The 19,517-nt window shown below is 43.5% G+C and overlaps 1 pseudogene; it reads left to right on the top strand.

The window, feature by feature from the left end:
* The first annotated feature begins 1,106 nt into the window (after window positions 1-1,106).
* LOC102285889 (small ribosomal subunit protein eS19 pseudogene) lies at window positions 1,107-1,574 on the top strand (annotated as a pseudogene).
* Window positions 1,575-19,517: the final 17,943 nt, after the last annotated feature.

A 19,517-nucleotide genomic window follows, 5' to 3' on the forward strand; every position in this document is an offset into this window, starting at 1 on the left:
TGTCGGACTCTATTGTGACCCCGTGCACTGTAACCCACCAGGCTCCCCGTCCATGGGATTTCCCAGGCAAGAATACTGGAGTGGGCTGCCATTTTCTTTTCTAGGGGATCTTCCTGACCCAGGGATAGAACCCGTGCCTCCCGCTTGGCAGGCAGATTCTTCACCACTGAGCCACCTGGGAAGATATTAAAGAGTTTAGGCTTCAGTAGCCATATGCTCTGTGTCATAGCTTCTCAACTCTGGTTATAACACAAAAGCAATCACAGACAATATGTAACTGAATGAACATGGCCATGTTGCAATAAAATTTTATTCATGGACATTGAAATGTGAATTTCATGCAAATATTATATATCACAGGGACTTCCCTGGCGGTCCTGTGGTTAAGATTCCGGGCTTCCAATGCAGGGGGCACAAGTTCAAACTCTGATTGGGGAACTAAGATTAAGATCCCACATGCCGTGAACCACAACCAAAACGAAAAACATTCTCTTTAAAAAAAAAAATAGTGGATTATATTTGATTTAAGTGTTGTGACAAAATATTCTCTTGATTTTATTTTCCCAAACATTAGTAATTGTAGTGTTAGTCGTTCAGTCATTGACATTCCCTTCTGCAGGGGATCTTCCTGACACAGGGATCAAACCCAGGTGTCCTGCATTGCAGGCAGATTCTTTACCTTCTGAGCTACATTAAAAGATATAAAAACCATCCTTAGCTTGGGAACTGTACAAAAGCAAATGGCAGGCTAGATTGTACCTGGGTGCTACAGTTTGCTGACCCCTGTCCTAAGCCCACCCTGCCCAATGTTTTCACATCACCTTCTAACAGTCTGTAATATTTATTTATGTGTTATATTTATTATCTAACTTCCCCGCTAGTCTGTCAGCTTCAAAATGCAGGGACTGGGGACTTTCCTGGTGGTCTGGTGGTTAAGAATCTGCTTTGCAATGCAGCAGACACAGTTTCTATCCCCGGCTGAGAAATTAAGGTCCCACATGCCACAGGCTCACTGCAACAAAGATTCAACACAGCTGAATAAATAAATATATCTATTTTTAAAAGACAGGGATTTTGCCCCTGGCTGGCAGCATGGAGGCCGCACGATGCCTGGAGTTACTGTAAAAGACATGAACCAGCAGGAGTTCGTCAGAGCTCTGGCAGCCTTCCTCAAAAAGTCTGGGAAGCTGAATGGGTGGACACAGTCAAGCTGGCCAAGCATAAAGAACTTGCTCCCTACGATGAGAATTGGTTCTACACACGAGCTGCTTCCACGGCACGGCACCTGTACCTCCCGGGTGGCGCTGGGGTTGGCTCCATGACCAAGATCTATGGGGGGCGCCAGAGGAACGGCGTCATGCCCAGCCACTTCAGCAGAGGCTCCAAGAGTGTGGCCCGGCGGGTCCTCCAAGCCCTGGAGGGGCTGAAAATGGTGGAAAAGGACCAAGATGGGGGCTGCAAACTGACGCCTCAGGGACAGAGAGATCTGGACAGAATCGCTGGACAGGTGGCAGCTGCCAACAAGAAGCATTAGAACAAATGGTGCTGGGTTAATAAAGTGCCTCGTTCGTTAAAAAAAAAAAAAAAAAAAAGCAAGGTGAAAAGACAGACTTCAGAATGGGAGAAAATAATAGCAAATGAAGCAACTGACAAACAACTAATCTCAAAAATATACAAGCAACTCCTGCAGCTCAATTCCAGAAAAATAACAACCCAATCAAAAACTGGGCCAAAGAACTAAATAGACATTTCTCCAAAGAAGACATACAGATGGGTAACAAATACATGAAAAGATGCTCAACATCACTCATTATCAGAGAAATGCAAATCAAAACCACAATGAGGTACCATTTCATGCCAGTCAGAATGGCTGCGATCCAAAAGTCTACAAGCAATAATGCTGGAGAGGATGTGGAGAAAAGGCAACCCTCTTACACTGTTGGTGGGAATGCAAACTAGTACAGCCACTATGGAGAACAGTGTGGAGATTCCTTAAAAAACTGGAACTAGAACTGCCATACAACCCAGCAATCCCACTGCTGGGCATACACACCGAGGAAACCAGAATTGAAAGAGACACGTGTACCCCAATGTTCATCGCAGCACTGTTTATAATAGCCAGGACATGGAAGCAACCTAGATGTCCATCAGCAGATGAATGGATAAGAAAGCTGTGGTACATATACACAATGGAATATTACTCAGCCATTAAAAAGAATACATTTGAATCAGTTCTAATGAGGCGGTTGAAACTGGAGCCGATTATACAGAGTGAAGTAAGCCAGAAAGAAAAACACCAATACAGTATACTAACGCATATATATGGGATTTAGAAAGATGGTAATGATAACCCTGTATGCAAGACAGCAAAAGAGACACAGATGTATAGAACAGTTTTTTGGACTCTGTGGGAGAGGGAGGTAGGGATGATTTGGGAGAAAGGCATTGAAACATGTATAATATCATATAAGAAATGAATTGCCAGTCCAGGTTTGATGCAGGATACAGGATGCTTGGGGCTGGTGCCCTGGGATGACCCAGAGGAATAGTATGGGGAGGGAGGTGGGAGTGGGGTTCAGGATGGGGAACACGTGTACACCCGTGGCAGATTCATGTTGATGTATGGCAAAACCAATACAATATTGTAAAGTAATTAGCCTCTAATTAAAATAAATTAAAAAAAAAAAAAGACAGGGATTTTGTCTGACTGGCACACGGTAGGTGCACAATAAAGATTTGTTAAATGATTGAATACTTGAATGAATCTTATTGATTACTGAAAGCATGAACTGAAGCTTTATTTCCACCACCTTCCTCACGTGGGGTAACCATGGCCAGCGCCCATCCAGGAGGAACCTGCTAAATGATGAGTCCAAGAATTAGAGATTGGAAGGAAGAGATTAGCAGGGAACCATTTCCTCTCACCCTGACCTTTGGCCTTCATGATTTCATCCTGTCTGTGATGTCATGGGTCAGGCGACCTGAGAGCCATCAGAGGTGAAGGGCATGCCGAGGGCACAGCTCATCTACTCAGAGATGCCATCCTGCCTCAGATTATCACAGGAAGGGTGACTCACCTCCTCAGATGTGGAAGCTTCTTGGGACAGGGCCAGGGCAACTCCCGTCCCCAGCCCCGCCTTCTCTGTGAACCCTGTCTCCCGCCCACCTGGTAATTATGGCGGCAGCCAGCTCGGTGCTCACTATGTGTCAGGTACCACGAGTGTGATTATGTGAATTTCACAGATCTCCTCATATCCCCATTTTCTTTTTTTTTAATTAAATTTTTTTAAATTAAATTTTAAATTTTATTTATTGTTGACTGCCCTGAGACTTCGTTCCTTTGTGTGGGCTTTCTCTAGTTGCAGCGATTGCGGGGCTACCCTTCTCTGCGGTATGTGAGCGTCTCATTGCAGTGGCCTCTCCTGTTACAGAGCATGGGCTCTAGGCATGTGAGTTTCAGTACAGTTGTGGCTCGCGGGCTTAGTTGCCCCATGGCATGTGAGATCTTCCCAGACCAGGGATCGAACCTGTGTCCCTTGCATTGGCAGGTGGGTTCCTATCCATCAGGGAAGTATAAGTCCCTATCCTTATTTTCTAGAAAAGTAAACTGAGGCTCAGAGAAGTAAGCTAACAACTTACTTAGAAAGGAGAAGAGCTAGGATTCATTCCCAGGGCCTTCTGCCTCCAGGGCCTTGACTACTGAACTCCACAGTCTCAAATTCATCCCTCTGCCCGAGACATCAGCCGTCACATCCTGGATTTCAGGTGTCAACTCTAGGCCAGTGGCACCTCCTCATACTGTCCAATCATGGGATGGGATCAATGGTGCCACAGGATCCAGAATTGAGGCCTGGGACGGAGAAAACTCTCAACAAATGTGAGCTCTCGTTAGTATTTGCCCAACTATTTATCCTCCTATTGTTTGGCTACATTTTCCATTAGAGTCATTTTGAGGGGAAGGGAGGATTTTAAAGTCACTATATAAGAGCTGAAAGCATATATTATTTAAAATTGGCTTTTAAAAAACTCTCATATGTCTTGTAAAAAACAAAACATTTCCGGAGCACTCGGAGGGTGTCGGGACCACACTCTAAGCACGTTACACATCCTTATAAAAAGGGCTGTGAAATTTAGGAGCTTGGGATTAACATACACACATTACTATATATAAAATAGATAACCAACAAGGACCTACTGTATAGCACAGGAAACTCTACTCAATACTCTATAATAACCTACATGGGAAAAGAATCTGAAAAAGAATGAATATATGTATAACTGAATCACTTTGCTGTACACCTGAAGCTAACACAACATTGTAAATCAGCCACGCTTCAGTAAATTTTTTTTAAAAGGCTGTTGAGGTAGGGATTTTATTATACCCATTTCAGCAATGAGGAGAGCAAAGCATAAATTTCCTGTCTCTGGGTAAGCCACCACAAAGACATTTTGATTTTTTGCAAACTTTGGAGTTGATCACCGAACAGTGATTTGAATAAAGCTCACGTTGAGGTTAAAATCTCTGACTAACGGGCTTCCCTGGTGGTTCAGTGGTTAAGAATCCGCCTTGCAATGCAAGGGACACCGGTTTGATCCCTGGCCCAGGAAGATTCCGCATGTCACAGAGCAACTAAGCCCATGTTCCACATCTGCTGAGCCCACATACTGGAGCCTGTGCTCTGCAACAAGAGAAGCCACTGCAATGAGAAACCTATGCAACGCAATGAAGAATAGCCTCTGCTTGCCTCAACTAGAGAAAGCCTGTGTGTAGCAAAGGCCCAGTGTAGCTAAAAATAAAATAAATACATCTTAAAAAAAAAAGAAAAAGGCAAAAAACTCTGAATAATGACCAAAGGCCATCGAACAGAATTAGCTTGAATTGAGGATTCATGATATCTTACAAATCCTTATTATTATATATTAGGATCATACTTACTATGAGAAAAATGGTCACACTATGGGAAGGAACAACAAACTCATGAAACACATGCTTATTGAGTGGAATAGCCTTTAGGGATTTGGCTTTGTTTTAGAAGGAAGGGTTTTTCCTGAGAACACAGAATCAAACACCTGTGGTATGTGGGTTCACCCTGACCAAGAGCGTCACTGGTGACAGTAGATTGCACTCAGGTATTGTATAGTGTTGTCTTTCTACAACATGCTGTGCTGTGCTCAGTCACTTTAGTCGTGTTCGACGTTCTTTGCGACCCCATGGACTGTAGCCCACCAGGCTTTTCTGTCCATGAGATTCTCCAGGCAAGAATACTGGAGTGGGTTGCCATTTCCTACTCCATGGGGTCTTCCCAACCCAGGGATCGAACCCTCATCTCCAGCATCTCCTGCACTGGCAGGCAGATTCTCTACCACTGAGTCACCAAAGAAGCCCTAAAATCACTTTCAATTTACAGAAAAGCTGCAAAAATAGTACAACAGTTCCCATATTCCCCTTTCCCAGTTTCCCCTCAGGTTAGCATCTTATAAAACCATGGTACATTTGTCAAAGTAAGACATTTCTTTTGGTGTAATACTATTAATGAGACTATAGACTTTGGTTGGATTTTACCCAATTTTCCCCACTGTATATCTAATTTAAATTTTCCACTGTATAGTTGAGTTTTTTAAAAAACATTGAGAGAGCAAGGACCACCTGTCTATGTAAGGAAAGGGCAGACTGGCTCTTATAAGTAGAGAAGATGAGCTGAACTGTGTCCAGGTTGTAATCTGGTGTCAGCTTCCTGAGAGTCTATGAAAACCCATTCTGGAGAATTCAGTGGGCAAGGACATGGGTAAATCTTAGAAAGCACACAGCTAACCATCAGTGTGTGTAGCTGTTAGGGCTGAAATGTGGGCAGCTCTGTGTTTTTGCCTTCCGAGAATGCCCCAGCCCTTCCACAAGCTCTCAGGTGTGGGAGCCTTTCAGCGCATCTATCGGGGGAGGAATGAGAATTCTCAGTGGACCCAACATCCCATCACTGAGCGAGAGTAAGATATCCATCATGATGGAAACAAGTCAAGTACAGACAAGAATGTGGTTTGCCTTCACCCAGCCATTCTCTCTTCAGGTTAAAAATCAAAGCAAACAGTACAATGGCAATTGGCATACTGGTGGTGACAGTTCATCGACACAAGTGTCCCTTGAGTCACGTGGTTCTGTTTGGACTGGTAGATGTCTAACCGTGATACTCAGCTGCCATTTGGGGATTTCTGTCATCCTGGGAATTCTCCTCCCTTCTGTCCTATATCAGGTTCCTTGTGTCTTGGATCCCAATTCTTCCTCCTTCCTGGTGATGTTCTCATTTTGGTGGAGCTCATCCTGAAGCTTCATGAGGAATGTAAATTTTTGAGAGCTTGCACATGAGAAAATGTCTGCAACTTCCCATTTTAATTGACTGATATCATCATCTCCATCACCATTTTCTGTCACCTCCCCACCCTTCCAAAGCTTACTAAGTCTTTCTGTCCTGAGTTCTGAAGTTTTACAGTGACATATCCTGTGTTTCCCTAGTGCCTCAGTGGTGAAGAACCAGCCTGCTAATGCAGGAGATGCAGGTTCCATCCCTGCTTCAGGAAGATCCCCTGGAGAAGGAAATGGCAATCTACTCCAGTATTCTTGGCCTGGAGGATCCCATGGACAGAGGAGCTAAGCTACACAGTCCATGGGGTCATAAAGAGTTGGACATGATTGAAGTGACTTAGCATGCATGCATCCTGGGAAGGACCTATTTTTATCAACTCTGGTGGACACAGGAGGGGGCAAGTAGAAGCAAGAAGACCCAGTGGGGAGGCTGTGGAAATGGTCCAGACAGAAGACAGGGGTGAAGAAGACCAGGTTTCGGGGGGAGTGAAGGTGGTGAGATGTGCTCATATTTTGGATATATTTTGAGGGTAGAGCTGAGAGAATTTGATGTCAGATTGGATAGAGGATGAGACAGAAACTGAAGAATCAAGGACAACTCCAAGGCTTTTGGGCTTGAGCAACTGCAAAGACAAGTTGCTTTTCACTGAAATAAGGAAGAGGCAAAAGAACCGGGCAAGAAAATCAGGAAATTATTTTTTAATGTGTTAATCTGGAGATGCCTCTTATTCCATTGGAGATGTTAAACAGGCAATTGGATAGAGAGTTTGGAGTTCATGGGGAGAAAAATTTGGGAGCCAACAGCTCATCAGTGGTGTTTAAGGCCATGAGACTGGCTGTGAACATCAATGGGAAGAGGTGAGGACCAAGGACTGAGACTCGAGAGCCCAAAAGCAAACAGACACAGTATCCTGGAAGCCAAAGGTAAAAGGAAGGATGAAGTGTTCAACCATGTCAAATGCTGCCGGTGGACCAAGGACTGAACTTTGGGTTTAGCAACATGAAAGTCATTGATGATCATGGCGAGCTACTGATAGATTCCTTTTTCATGCTTGCACATTATGCTTTGTTAGGAGTACAGTGACTTATTTAACCAATCCCCTACTGAGGCATATTTAGACTGTTCCTTATCTTTTGCCAGGCTTCCCTGGTGCCTCAGTGGTAAAGAATCCACCTGCCAATGCAGGAATTCGAGTTCAATCCCTGGGTCAAGAAGATTCCCTGGAGAAGGAAATGGCAATCCACTCCAGTATTCTTGCCAGGGAAATCGAACAAACAGAGGAACCTGGCAGGCTATAGTCCATGGGGTCGCAAAAAAGCAAGAGAGTTGGACATGATTTAGTGACTAAAGAACAACTGCTTTTCTATTTCAAATGGATTGCAATGGAGAACCTAGTTATACATCTTTTTGTACCCTATATATGTGCCATTCTCCTGCACATGAATTTCTAGGGGAAAAATAGGTGAGTTTCTAATTCTGACAGATGTTGAAAACTGTCCATCACAGAGATTATACCAGTCAACACTCCCACCAACAGCACATGCCCTTTCCCCTAGGGTCTTGTCAATATTAGGTTTTGCCAATCTTTTTGTCCTTTACCAAGTTGCTTTATTTAAAAAGGATCTCAGTGTTGGTGTTTTTTTTTTTAATTTTTAAAATTGAAGTATAGTTGATTTACATTGTGCTGTGCCAATCTCTGTTGTAAAGTGACAGTTACACTCGTATAGACATTCTTTTTAAAAATATTCTTTTCCATTATGGTTTATCACAGGATGCTGAACATAGGTCCCTGTCCTCTGCAGTAGAACCTTGCTGTTCATGCATGCTACATATAACAGTTTACATCTGTTAATGCCGCGCTCCCTGTCCTTCCCTCCCCCACCCCCTCCCCCTTGGCAACTACAAGTCTGTTCTCTGTGTCCGTGGGTCTGTTTTACGGATAAGTTCATTTGGATCACATTTTAGGCTTCACATATAAGTGATGTCGTGTGGCATTGGTCTCTTGGTCTTACTTCACTTAGTGTGATAATCTGTAATTGCAATGTCTGTGTTGTTTCAATCAGCATTTGTTTTACTTCAAGTCAGGTCTCATATATCTACATATATTTTCTATTTTTTCTTCATCTTTTTTAAAAATTGAAGTACAGTTGATTTATAGTGCTGTGCCAATCTCTGCTGTACAGCAAAGTGACTCAGTTATACATATATAAACATTTTTTAATATTCTTTTCCATTATGGTTTATCCTAGGAGATTGGATACAGTTCCCTGTGCTATACCATGGGATCTTGTTTATCCATTCTAAATGCAATGTTGATAATTCGCGTCTACCAACCCCACACTACCAGCCCATCTCTTTTCCTCCCCCTCTGTCTTGGCAACCGCAAGTCTGATCTCTACGTCTGTGATTCTGTTTCTGTTTTGTAGACAGGTTTATTTGTGCCATATTTTAGATTCCACATCGAAGTGATATCATATGGATTTGTCTTTCTGTGTCTGACTTAGTTTGATCATCTCTAGTTGCATCCAATTTGCTGTAATCATCTCATATTTTTAAGAGCTTTTTTATTTCCTTTCCTCGGAGAAGGCGATGGCACCCCACTCCAGTACTCTTGCCTGGAAAATCCCATGGACGGAGGAGCCTGGTAGGTTGCAGTCCATGGGGTCACTAGGAGTCGGACATGACTGAGAGACTTCACTTTCACTTTTCACTTTCATGCCTTGGAGAAGGAAATGGCAACTCACTCCAGTGTTCTTGCCTGGAGAATCCCAGGGACGGGGAGCCTGGTGGGCTGCCGTCTATGGGGTCGCACAGAGTCGGACACGACTGAAGTGACTTAGCATAGCAGGAGCTCTTTGTTCATATTATCTGTGCATTGTCCCCACTATGGGGCTGCTCCTTTCCTGATTGATTTGTGAGAAATCTAGATCTTCTTTGACTTATGATGGGGTTACATCCCATAAACCCATCATAAATTGAAAATATAGTAAGTCGAAATTGCATTTAATACACCTAACCTACCAAACATCATAGCTTAAACTAGCCTACCTTAAAAGTGCTCAGAATACTTGCATTAGCCTATAGTTGAGCAGAATTATCTAACACAAAGCCTTTTTTTTTTTTTCTTTTTGGCTGCACTGAACAGCTTGCAGGATCTTAGTTCCCTGACCAAGGATCAAACACATGCCTCCTGCGGAGTCCTAACCACTGGAACACCAGGGAATTCCCACAAAGCCTTCATAATAACATGTTGAATTTGTTGTAGTTGTTTAGTCGCTAAGTCATGTCCGACACTTTTGTGACCCCATGGACTGCAGCCTGCCAGGCTCTTCTTTTCTTGAGATTTCCCAGGCGAGAATACTGGAGTGGTTGCCATTTCCTTCTCCAGGGGATCTTCCTGACTCAGAGACTGAACCTGCATTTCCTGCATTGGCAGGGAGATTCTTAACTGCTGGGCCACCAGGGAAGCCCTAAGTGTTGCATATCTCATGTAATTTGTTGAATACTGTACTGAAAGTAGAAAACAGAATGGTTGTCCGGGGACAGAATCATTGGATCATGGGGACTGTGGCCACTGCCCCACCCAGCACCACCAGAAAGGGTCAAACTCCATATTACTAGCCTGGGAAACAATCAAAATTCAAAATACAATTTCTACTTAATGAATGCATATCGCTTTCACATCATCTTAAAGCCAAGAAAATTCTAAGTTAGACCATGGTAAGTCAGGAATATTTGCACAATGTTAGGAAAGTTAGCCCTTCAAGTGTCATACGATATGTATTTTTTCCTATTTTGTTGGTGTTAATTCTGGATTGGTCAAATTTAGACATTAACTGTTAACTCCTAGTTATGAAAGGTGAAAATTTATATTTCTAACCTCATCACCCATTTTCCCACTTCCCTGTAATTTCCATGATTAGAATTCACACTACCACATTTAAGACTCTTGCAAACACCAGCTCCTGACCAGCAAGTTTCTTGGGTAAAGCCAGGATGATCTAATCACATGTGATAAGGCTGCTGAAAAAGAATCAGAAATGATCAAGAAAACTATGTGAAATGCAGATTTTCATCCACCACCATCAGTGAAACCTTTGCCCTGAGTAGGTACTGTGCTGAAAGAAAGGCCATCCTTTTGAAAATCCAGCTCCTATTTTAGGGTGTGTTTTTCAAACTTTTGTAATTACAATTCAGAATAAGCAATGTATTCACATTTCATTGCAGGGGGTCCAGGTACCTTTATTTTAAATGCCTGTCCAAATCCACTTAATGAATTTCGAGGCCTTAGCAGATCCGATGCCTCCCTTCTACAACAAATATATGTTTATAATTTTTTCTGTACAAGGACTTCCCTGGTGATTCAGTGGCTAAGACTTCATGCTCCTCATTGCAGGGGGTCCAGGTTCGATCCCTGATCAGGGAACTAAATCCCACAAGCTGCAACTGAAAAAAGATCCCACATGCCAAGAGGAAGATCAAAGATCTTGCATGCCGAAACTAAGACTCGGTGCAACCAAATAAATAAATAATTTTTTTTATTTTCTTAAAAAAAAATATTTATTTTAATTGGAGGCTAATTACTTTACAATATTGTATTGGTTTTGCCATACATTGACATGAATCTGCCATGGGTGTACATGTGGTCCCCATCCTGAACCCTAAATGTTTTTTTTAAAAATGGAAAAAAAAATTTTCTGTACAATGTCTAAATTTATGTTTTATCCAACTTGAGTGAGGTATAATTTACATAGCAATTGCAATGAAATGCGCCCACTTGAAGTGCATAGTTTGATGAGTTTTGACAATTGCATACCAACCCGACCAAGGCAGAGAACATTTCCTTCACTCTAGAAAGTTCTTTGTGCACCTTTACAGTTCTTTCTCTCACCATCCACCACCTACCTGCCCCACCCTCTCTGGGTAAATGCTTTTCTGATTTTTTTATTACCATAGATTTGTATTCTATTTGGGGGTATTTTTTGGAGGGGAGAAGCCATGTGGATCTTAATTCCCCAACCAGGGATTGAATCCAGGTTCTCAGCAGTGAAAGCCAGGGAATTCCCTAGATTAGTGTTAAAAGAAACATTTTTATATGCTCCCTTTACTATCCTGAAATGAAATTTTTGGATAATATAACTTACCCACATACAAATAACTTTTTTAAAATAAAGATGTCCTTATTGTAACATAAAGGCAGATTAAGAGGAAAGTGATCTGTAGAAAGTGAAAGAGGAGAGTGAAAAAGTTGGCTTAAAACTCAACATTCAGAAAACTAAGATCATGGTATCTGGTCCCATCACTTCATGGGAAATAGATGGGGAAACAGTGGAAACAGTGTCAGACTTTATTTTTTTGGGCTCCAAAATCACTGCAGATGGTGACTGCAGCCATGAAATTAAAAGACGCTTACTCCTTGGAAGGAAAGTTATGACCAACCTAGATACCATATTAAACAGCAGAGATATTACTTTGCTAACAAAGGTCCATCTACGCAAAGCTATGGTTTTTCCAGTAGTCATGTATGGATAGATGTGGGTGTTGGACTATAAATAAAGCTGAGGGCCAAAGAACTGACGCTTTTGAACTGTGGTGTTGGAGAAGACTCTTGAGAGTCCCTTGGACTGTAAGGAGATCCAACCAGTCCATTCTAAAGGCGATCAGTCCTGGGTGTTCATTGGAAGGACTGATGCTGAAGCTGAAACTCCAATACTTTGGCCACCTCATGCGAAGTGTTGACTCACTGGAAAAGACCCTGATACTGGGAGGGATTGGGGGCAGGAGGAGAAGGGGACGACAGAGGATGAGATGGGCATCACCGACTCGATGCACATGAGTTTGAATGAACTCCGGGAGTTGGTGAGGGACAGGGAGGCCTGGTGTGCTGCGATTCATGGGATTGCAAAGAGTTGGACACAACTAAGCGACTGAACTGAACTAAACTGAATAACTGAGTCACTTTGCTGTACAGCAGTAATTAACACAACATAGTAAATCAACTATACTTCAATTTTAAAAGAGAGAGGAAGATGAAATTAAAACAAACAAGCAAACAAAAACAACAACAATAAACAAAACAGTGAAACAAGAACAAACTTCCGTTGTTTCACTCGATTGTTGCATTCTTGGGAAATTTTTACTTTTGTTTATGAGTAAAATGGCACTCAGAGTGGACTTGGGTATTCATAACAGGTTCTTTACCTCCATGAATATCTCATGGAATGTAGGGTGGGACACCTCCTGGGACACTTAGCATCCTGATCCCCTCCCAGGAAGTGCTTGTGGCACCCCCTAATCCCTATAACACAAACCTTCCTTCAGTTTCCCAAACACCTTTGGGAGAGCAATGGCCACTTTAGGAATGAGTTTCTATTGCCATTCCAAAAACATTGCTTTAGAGAATGATCTGTCCCTCTCTCATACTTGGGGGTGGGGTGGGGGGCTGTTCTGGGTTCAAGTGTTGGGTTGCCTGTGCTTTGTGGTTGGGGGAGGAGCAGGTGGAGGGTGTAAGCGGCTGGCGACACCCCTGATGTCTCTCCTTCCCATCCACCATCTGGCCCTGCCCTGCTCCTCCAGTAGGCCCTGCCTGCAGGTTTGGGGCCAGGGACCCCCTCACCGTCCCTGAGTCAACAGCTTCCCAGACAAATTCTGTCTTCGGGAAATTTTTTATAATTCTGTCCATTTGTATGATTTTCTTTTCCATTCCTTTGCTTTCCCACTGCAGGGGGATTTCTCACCCTTTTATTCCTTTACAGGCACTTCCAGAAAGAGAATCTTTAGATGTCCCAAGGGTGCAGGATGCAGAGCCTTTGAGCCAAATCCAGCCTGCCACTGTGTTTTCTCTGATCCTGAGAGTGAGCCCCTGTGGTGTGGCCCACTTGAAAGGGGACATTTGAAACAGTCACACCAAGGGCTTAAGAGCTCCATTCTTTATTAGCTGGGCTGCTTTAGGTACCTTTTTTATTAGTAACCCCTCTGGACCTCCATTTACTCAAAGGAAAGACTGAGGATGGTGATCATACTGCTCAGAAAAGAGTTAACTCAGCAGACCTGAGTTGCTCAAACCCTGCACATTCCCAAAAAGGATCTGTTGTTGTGAATGGGCCTTGGTTGACAACAGGGAACTGAGCTCCTTGAAGGTTCTGGTAAGAGTGTTTTGTACTCTCTAGAGTCTTTTTTTTTTTTTTTTTTTTAATCTTGAACTACACTGTACAGTTGATCTAGTTTGTTCAAATGATGGAATTTGTGGTTTAACAAGTGCTTTCCTCCTAGAGCGTCAATAACTATGGCCAGCCATTAAAGCTTGTGTGTCTACATGGCTCCCTCTCCCCCAGTAAAAACCCTGGACTCCTAGGCTCAAGTGAGCATCCCAGGTACATAGCACTGCACATGTGTTCTCACATCACAGCTGGGATTCCGTGCATCCTGTGTGACTTCACTGGGAGAGGACTCTTGGAATCTTGCATCCAGGTTCCTTTGGATTTCTTCTCATGCACCTTGGCTTCACATCCTTTCACTGTAATGAACTATAACCCTGAGTACTATACAGCATAAGGACTATGGTCAATAATGTGGAATAACTTTGTATGGGGACAGATGGTTCTAGACTTATTGTGATCATTATTTAAGAATGTATTCAAATGTCAAAGCACCATAGAGTATGCCTGCTGCTGCTGCTAAATCACTTCAGTCGCGTCCAACTCTGTGCGACCCCATAGACGGCAGCCCACCAGGCTCCCCCATCCCTGGGATTCTCCAGGCAAGAACACTGGAGTGGGTTGCCATTTCCTTCTTCGATGCATGAAAGTGATAAGTGAAAGTGAAGTTGCTCAGTCGTGTCCAACTCTTAGCGACCCCATGGACTGCAGCCTTCCAGGCTCCTCCGTCCATGGGATTTTCCAGGCAAGAGTACTGGAGTGGGGTGCCATCGCCTTCTCTGAGAGTATGCCTGAAACTAATGTAATATTGTATGTCTATTGCATTTCAATAAAAATAAAGAAATTAAAATAGGATGAAAAAAACTCTGAATATTATCACTTCTGAGTCCTATGAGTCCTTCCAGTGACTCACCAAACTCAAGGATGGTCTGGGCGACCCCCAACACAATACCTGACATGCTTTGGGATATAGAAAAGAAAATGATTCCAAGAGATGTTTTTGGTAGTCATTTGTTCCGGAATTTTTAAAAAAATTATTGCAGTATAGTTGATTCACAATATTGTGTTAGTTTCAGGTACACAGCAAAGTGAACCAGCCATATATGCACATACATACACTCTTTCTCAGATTCCCCTCTCATACAGGCCATCACAGAGCTCCTGTGCTACAACAGCAGGTCCCCATTAGCTGTCTATTCTACATACAGTAGTGTGTACAGGTCAATCCCAGTCTTCCAATGCATCCTTCCCGCCCCCACTCCCTGATTTCAAGAGGCTTTGAAGATAAGGACATTTACTCTCCCTTATAACCACAGGGGTGGAGGCAGGGCCACACCTGAGGTAGTGCAGTTTCAGCAATGGCATCAGGAAGCATCTCAGACCATTTTTCCCTTCTCTTCTTCAGTATGTTGGCATCCATCTCTGAGCCAGATGTCTTGTTGTCTTAAGACAGCCTCCAGGGCTTCCTGTATGTTTGTGCCTTCGTTCAAGCTCTACAGAAAAGGGAAAGGAACATTTATACTGACACAAATACACACACACACACAGCATGCATACAATTAAGTACAAAAATATACAACATAAATGAATTATTATAATGCAAGTATCAACCATGTCAAGAAACAGAATATTGCCTCACCCTCCAAGACCCCCTCTTCATGACCCTCCCAATCATAGCTCTCCCCAACCCTAAGTGGAGAGAATACTACAATAAACTAATATCTATTACCTCTGTCCAGATTTAATGATTGTTAATAATTTTCCATATTTGCTTGGTCTGGATTTTTTTTCTGAACCATTTAAGAGTTAGTTGCAGACATAATGACTATTCATCCTAGTTTTAAATAGGAAGTAACAGGCCTCAAATGGAGTCACTTATGCTAAGCCCCATGTCAACAAACCAAGACTTAATCACTAACCTAATTGCAGTTTTCATCTCCTCCAGAAATGTAATCATAACAGGTCAATCTGGAATCTCCTGGTCAGCACTGGTGAGGTAATCCACCTGATAGCCCCTTCCATCCCTCAGAGAATGATGAGGTAATCTCTCTTTCCTGTCCCTGCCCACTTCTGCCTTTAAAAGCCTCCCATTTTGTTCAGCTCTTTGGAACTCCTTTCTGTTTGCCAGATGGGATGTTGCCCGATTCACAAATTGATGAATAAAACCAATTTGATTTTTAAATTTGCTCAGTTGAATTTTGTTTTGTTTTGTTTTAAATACTTAAGCCCACACGCTAAGTCGCTTCAGTCATGTCCGACTCTGTGCGACCCTATGGACCATAGCCCACCAGTCTCCTCTGTCCATGGGATTCTCCAGCCGTGAAAACTGGGTTGCCATGCCCTCCTCCAGAGGATCTTTCCAACCCAGGAATTGAACCCACATCTCTTATGTCTCCTGCATTGGCAGGTGGGTTCTTTACCACTAGTGCCACTTGGGCCCGTATTGTTTAGCAATTTAAAAATAAAGTATTTATTTTTGGCTGTACTGGGTCTTCACTGGTGTGTGAGGGCTTGCAGCGAGTGGGGTCTACCTCTATTGGCAGTGCTCGGACTTCTCATTCGGCGGCTTCTCTTGTTGTGGAGCACGGGCTCTAGGGCTCGCAGTCTCAGTAACTGTGGCTCACGGGCTTAGTTGCTCCGCGACATGAGGAATCTTCCCAGACCAGGGATCGAACCCATGTCCCCTGCACTGGCAGGGAGATTCTTAACCACTGGACTACCAGGGAAGTCCATCTTTTAACAGTTTTAACAATCATGTCCTTCTCCTGCTCAATCTCACTACCATTACCCCACCTAAATCCATAGTACTTTCTATTTGGCCCATTTCAGATTTCCCTACTAATCTCAAAATTATGTCTTCCCTCTCCTCTACCTTTTCTCCCTCCCTCTCTCCCTCCTTTCCTTCCTTCCCTTCTTCTCCTTTCTTTTTCATTTTTTCAAATCTGGGGTGAATCAAGACCACACATGGGTGACTTCCCTGGTGGTCCAGTGGTTAAGAATCCTCCTTTCCAACATGGGTTTGCTCTCTGGTCCTGGAACTAAGATCCCACATGTAGAGGGGCACCTAAGCCATGTGCAAAACGAGAGAGAAGCCCACGCACAGAAATGGAAGATCCTACGTGCTGCAACTACGACCTGATGCAGACTAACAAATAAATAAAAAGACTCACACATGGCATTTGATTGACCCTTTCAGTTTCCCAGATATATGTACTCTTCTTTTCTATGGTATTGGCTTTTTAAAAGAAACATATATTTGGCTGAGCCAGGCCTTAGTTGTAGCACTGAAATCTTCCATCTTCATTGTGGCATTCAGGATCTTTAGCTGTGGCACGTGGAGTCTAGTTGCCTGACCAGGGATCGAACCAGGGTCCTCTGCATTGGGAGCGCAGAGTCTTAGCTATTGGACCGCCAGGCAAGTCGCTATGATACTGTCATTTTGAAGAAACTCAATGGTTGTTCTTTACAATGTCCCACATTCTGGATTTGTCTGATGATTTCTTCATGGGGTCATTTCATTTGTCATCCTTGTTTTGAATACTCGAAGCATTTTATATTCCTTATCTCATTTACTTCTCGTAGTACAGGAAGTGGTTTTCATTATTAGTCATTTTACAGATGAGGAAACAAAAGTCCGAGAGATTAGGTAGCTTGTCCACATCACATGGCTAGTATGTGGGGAAGCCTGGATTTGAACCCAGGTCTCTCTCTTTCAAAAGCTTAGTCCAACAGTCCACAGCCCTGTCCCCACACTGGCAGGGGCATTAAGAAACAGGAGTGTGACCATTACCTGTGCCACTTAAGTAGAGCTTTCCTACGTTTCAGCTGACTTTGAATCTCTGTCAATATGATCTCTTTGTAACAGAGACATGGCTGCTTAGTGATAGCCATCAACCTTCACCCTGGTGCTGGACACCCATGCATATGAAGGGAAGACCCAAGAAAGAAGGTGAATCTCAAGCAAAACCCACACAAACTAGGGCCATTACCTGGCAGGGGGAAGCAGTGCTGGGTTTCTCTAAGGTCAAATTTCCCAAACTTCAGTGGCTCAAGTACCACTTGAGATTTTTAGCCATATTCAAGGACTACTTGAACGATTATTTACTTAGCAGGCATACATGCTAAGTCCTTCAGTCGTGTCTGACTCTTTGAAACCCCATGGACTGTAGCTCACCAGGCTCCACTGTCCATGGGATTTTCCTGGCAAGCATACTCGAGTGGGTTGCCATTTCCTCCTCCAGGGAATCTTTCTGACTCAGGGATAGAACCTGGTGCATCTCCAGCATTGGCAGGCAGATTCTTCACCATTGCACCCTCTGGGAAAGGTGACTTTATATCACTACTGTGAAGGGAAAGTCAGCATCGATGAATATTTTGTCAAAGACAGTATGGATCTAGTTAGATCACAAAGGTTCATTTTGTGTCCACCTAAAATCTCACCAGCATGTCCCACTCAGATGCTGGTCTGAGATTAAAGAAGTGACATTTTCCGGGGGATTGCTTTGTCAAGGGTGGGAAACTGGCTCAGAGATGTAGAAACAAAGTCAGGGATGATTGGCTGGGTGTCTGAGGGGAGGTAACAAGGCCAGGGCTGCTACCAGGGTTGGAGACAGAAGTGTTTGCTCCTGCGTCAGTGGTGTTGGGGAGATGGGGCATCCTCACCCCTTGTCCTTCAGGGGAGGGAGGCTGGAAATGGAGTTAATAATTAGTGTACACCAGGGAGCTTTATAAAATCCCCAGAGCATGATGTTTGGAGAGCTTCCAGGTTGGTAAGCAGGTGCAGGTGCTGGGAGGTGGTACACCTGGAGAGAGCAAGGATGCCCTGTGCCCTCTCCCCCTACCTTGCCTGTGCACCTCTTCCACCTGGCTATTCATCTGTATCCTTTCCTTCAATAAACTGGTAAGCATAACAGTTTCCCTGAGTTCTGTGAGCCGCTCTAGCAACTTAATCAAATCCAAGGAAAGGCTCTTTGAAACCTCTGATCTACAGCCAGTTGGTCAGAAGCCCAGTGATAACTTGGGCTCTTGACTGACATCTGGAGACTTCCCTAGTGGTTTAGTGGTTAAGACTCTGTGCTTCCACTGCAGGGAGTATGAGTTCGATCCCTAGTCCAGGAACTAAGATCCCACATACTGTGGGGACTCGTCAAAAAAAATGGACCTGAATGCACACCTGAAGTGTGCATCTGGGGTGGGGGTGGGCAGTTTCTTGGGACTAAGCCCTTAACGTGTGGGATCTTATGCTACCTCTGGCTCAATAGCAAAAGAGTTGAGTTAAATTGTAAGATACACAGCTAGTATCCCAGAGAATCACCTGGCTGTGGATAACTCTACACACATTTGGTGATTAGGAGTGTTTGTGTAGGTCATAAAAGAGACTCACAGCATAAAGATCCACGCAGTAGAGAAAAACTGGGATTTTCCCTATTCGGGAGATTGAAAACTGAATTTTTCCTTTTCAGGAAGGCTTCCCTGAAAAAAACAGAGCAGGTTAAGGGGCTTAGAAAGGTTGGGGTAGTAATATTAAACATAGTGGTGAGAGAAGGTATAGCCGAAAAGGTGATACTCCAGCAAAGGTCAAAGTGGGAGCGACTTTCCTGGTGGTCTGATGGTTAAGACTTCACCTCCAGTGTAGGGGATGCATGTTCAATCCCTGGTCGGGGAGCTAAGATTCCACATGCCACACGACCCAAAAAAACCAAAACACAAAACAGAAACAATATTGTAACAAATCAAATAAATCCTTTAAAACTGTGGAAACATGTATATTATCATGGGTGAAATAGATCACCAGTCCAGGTTTGATGCATGAGACAGGGTACTCAGGGCTGGTGCACTGGGATGACTCTGAGCGATGGGATGGGGAGGGAGATGGGAGGGGGTTCGGGATGGGGAACACAGGTACACCCATGGCTGATTCATGTTAATGTATGGCAAAAACCAGTATAATATTGTAAAGTAATTAGCCTACAATTAAAACAAATAAATTAATTTTAAAAATAAT

The sequence above is a fragment of the Bos mutus genome, chromosome 18 (genome assembly GCF_027580195.1).
Source record: "Bos mutus isolate GX-2022 chromosome 18, NWIPB_WYAK_1.1, whole genome shotgun sequence".
Taxonomy (NCBI): domain Eukaryota; kingdom Metazoa; phylum Chordata; class Mammalia; order Artiodactyla; family Bovidae; genus Bos; species Bos mutus.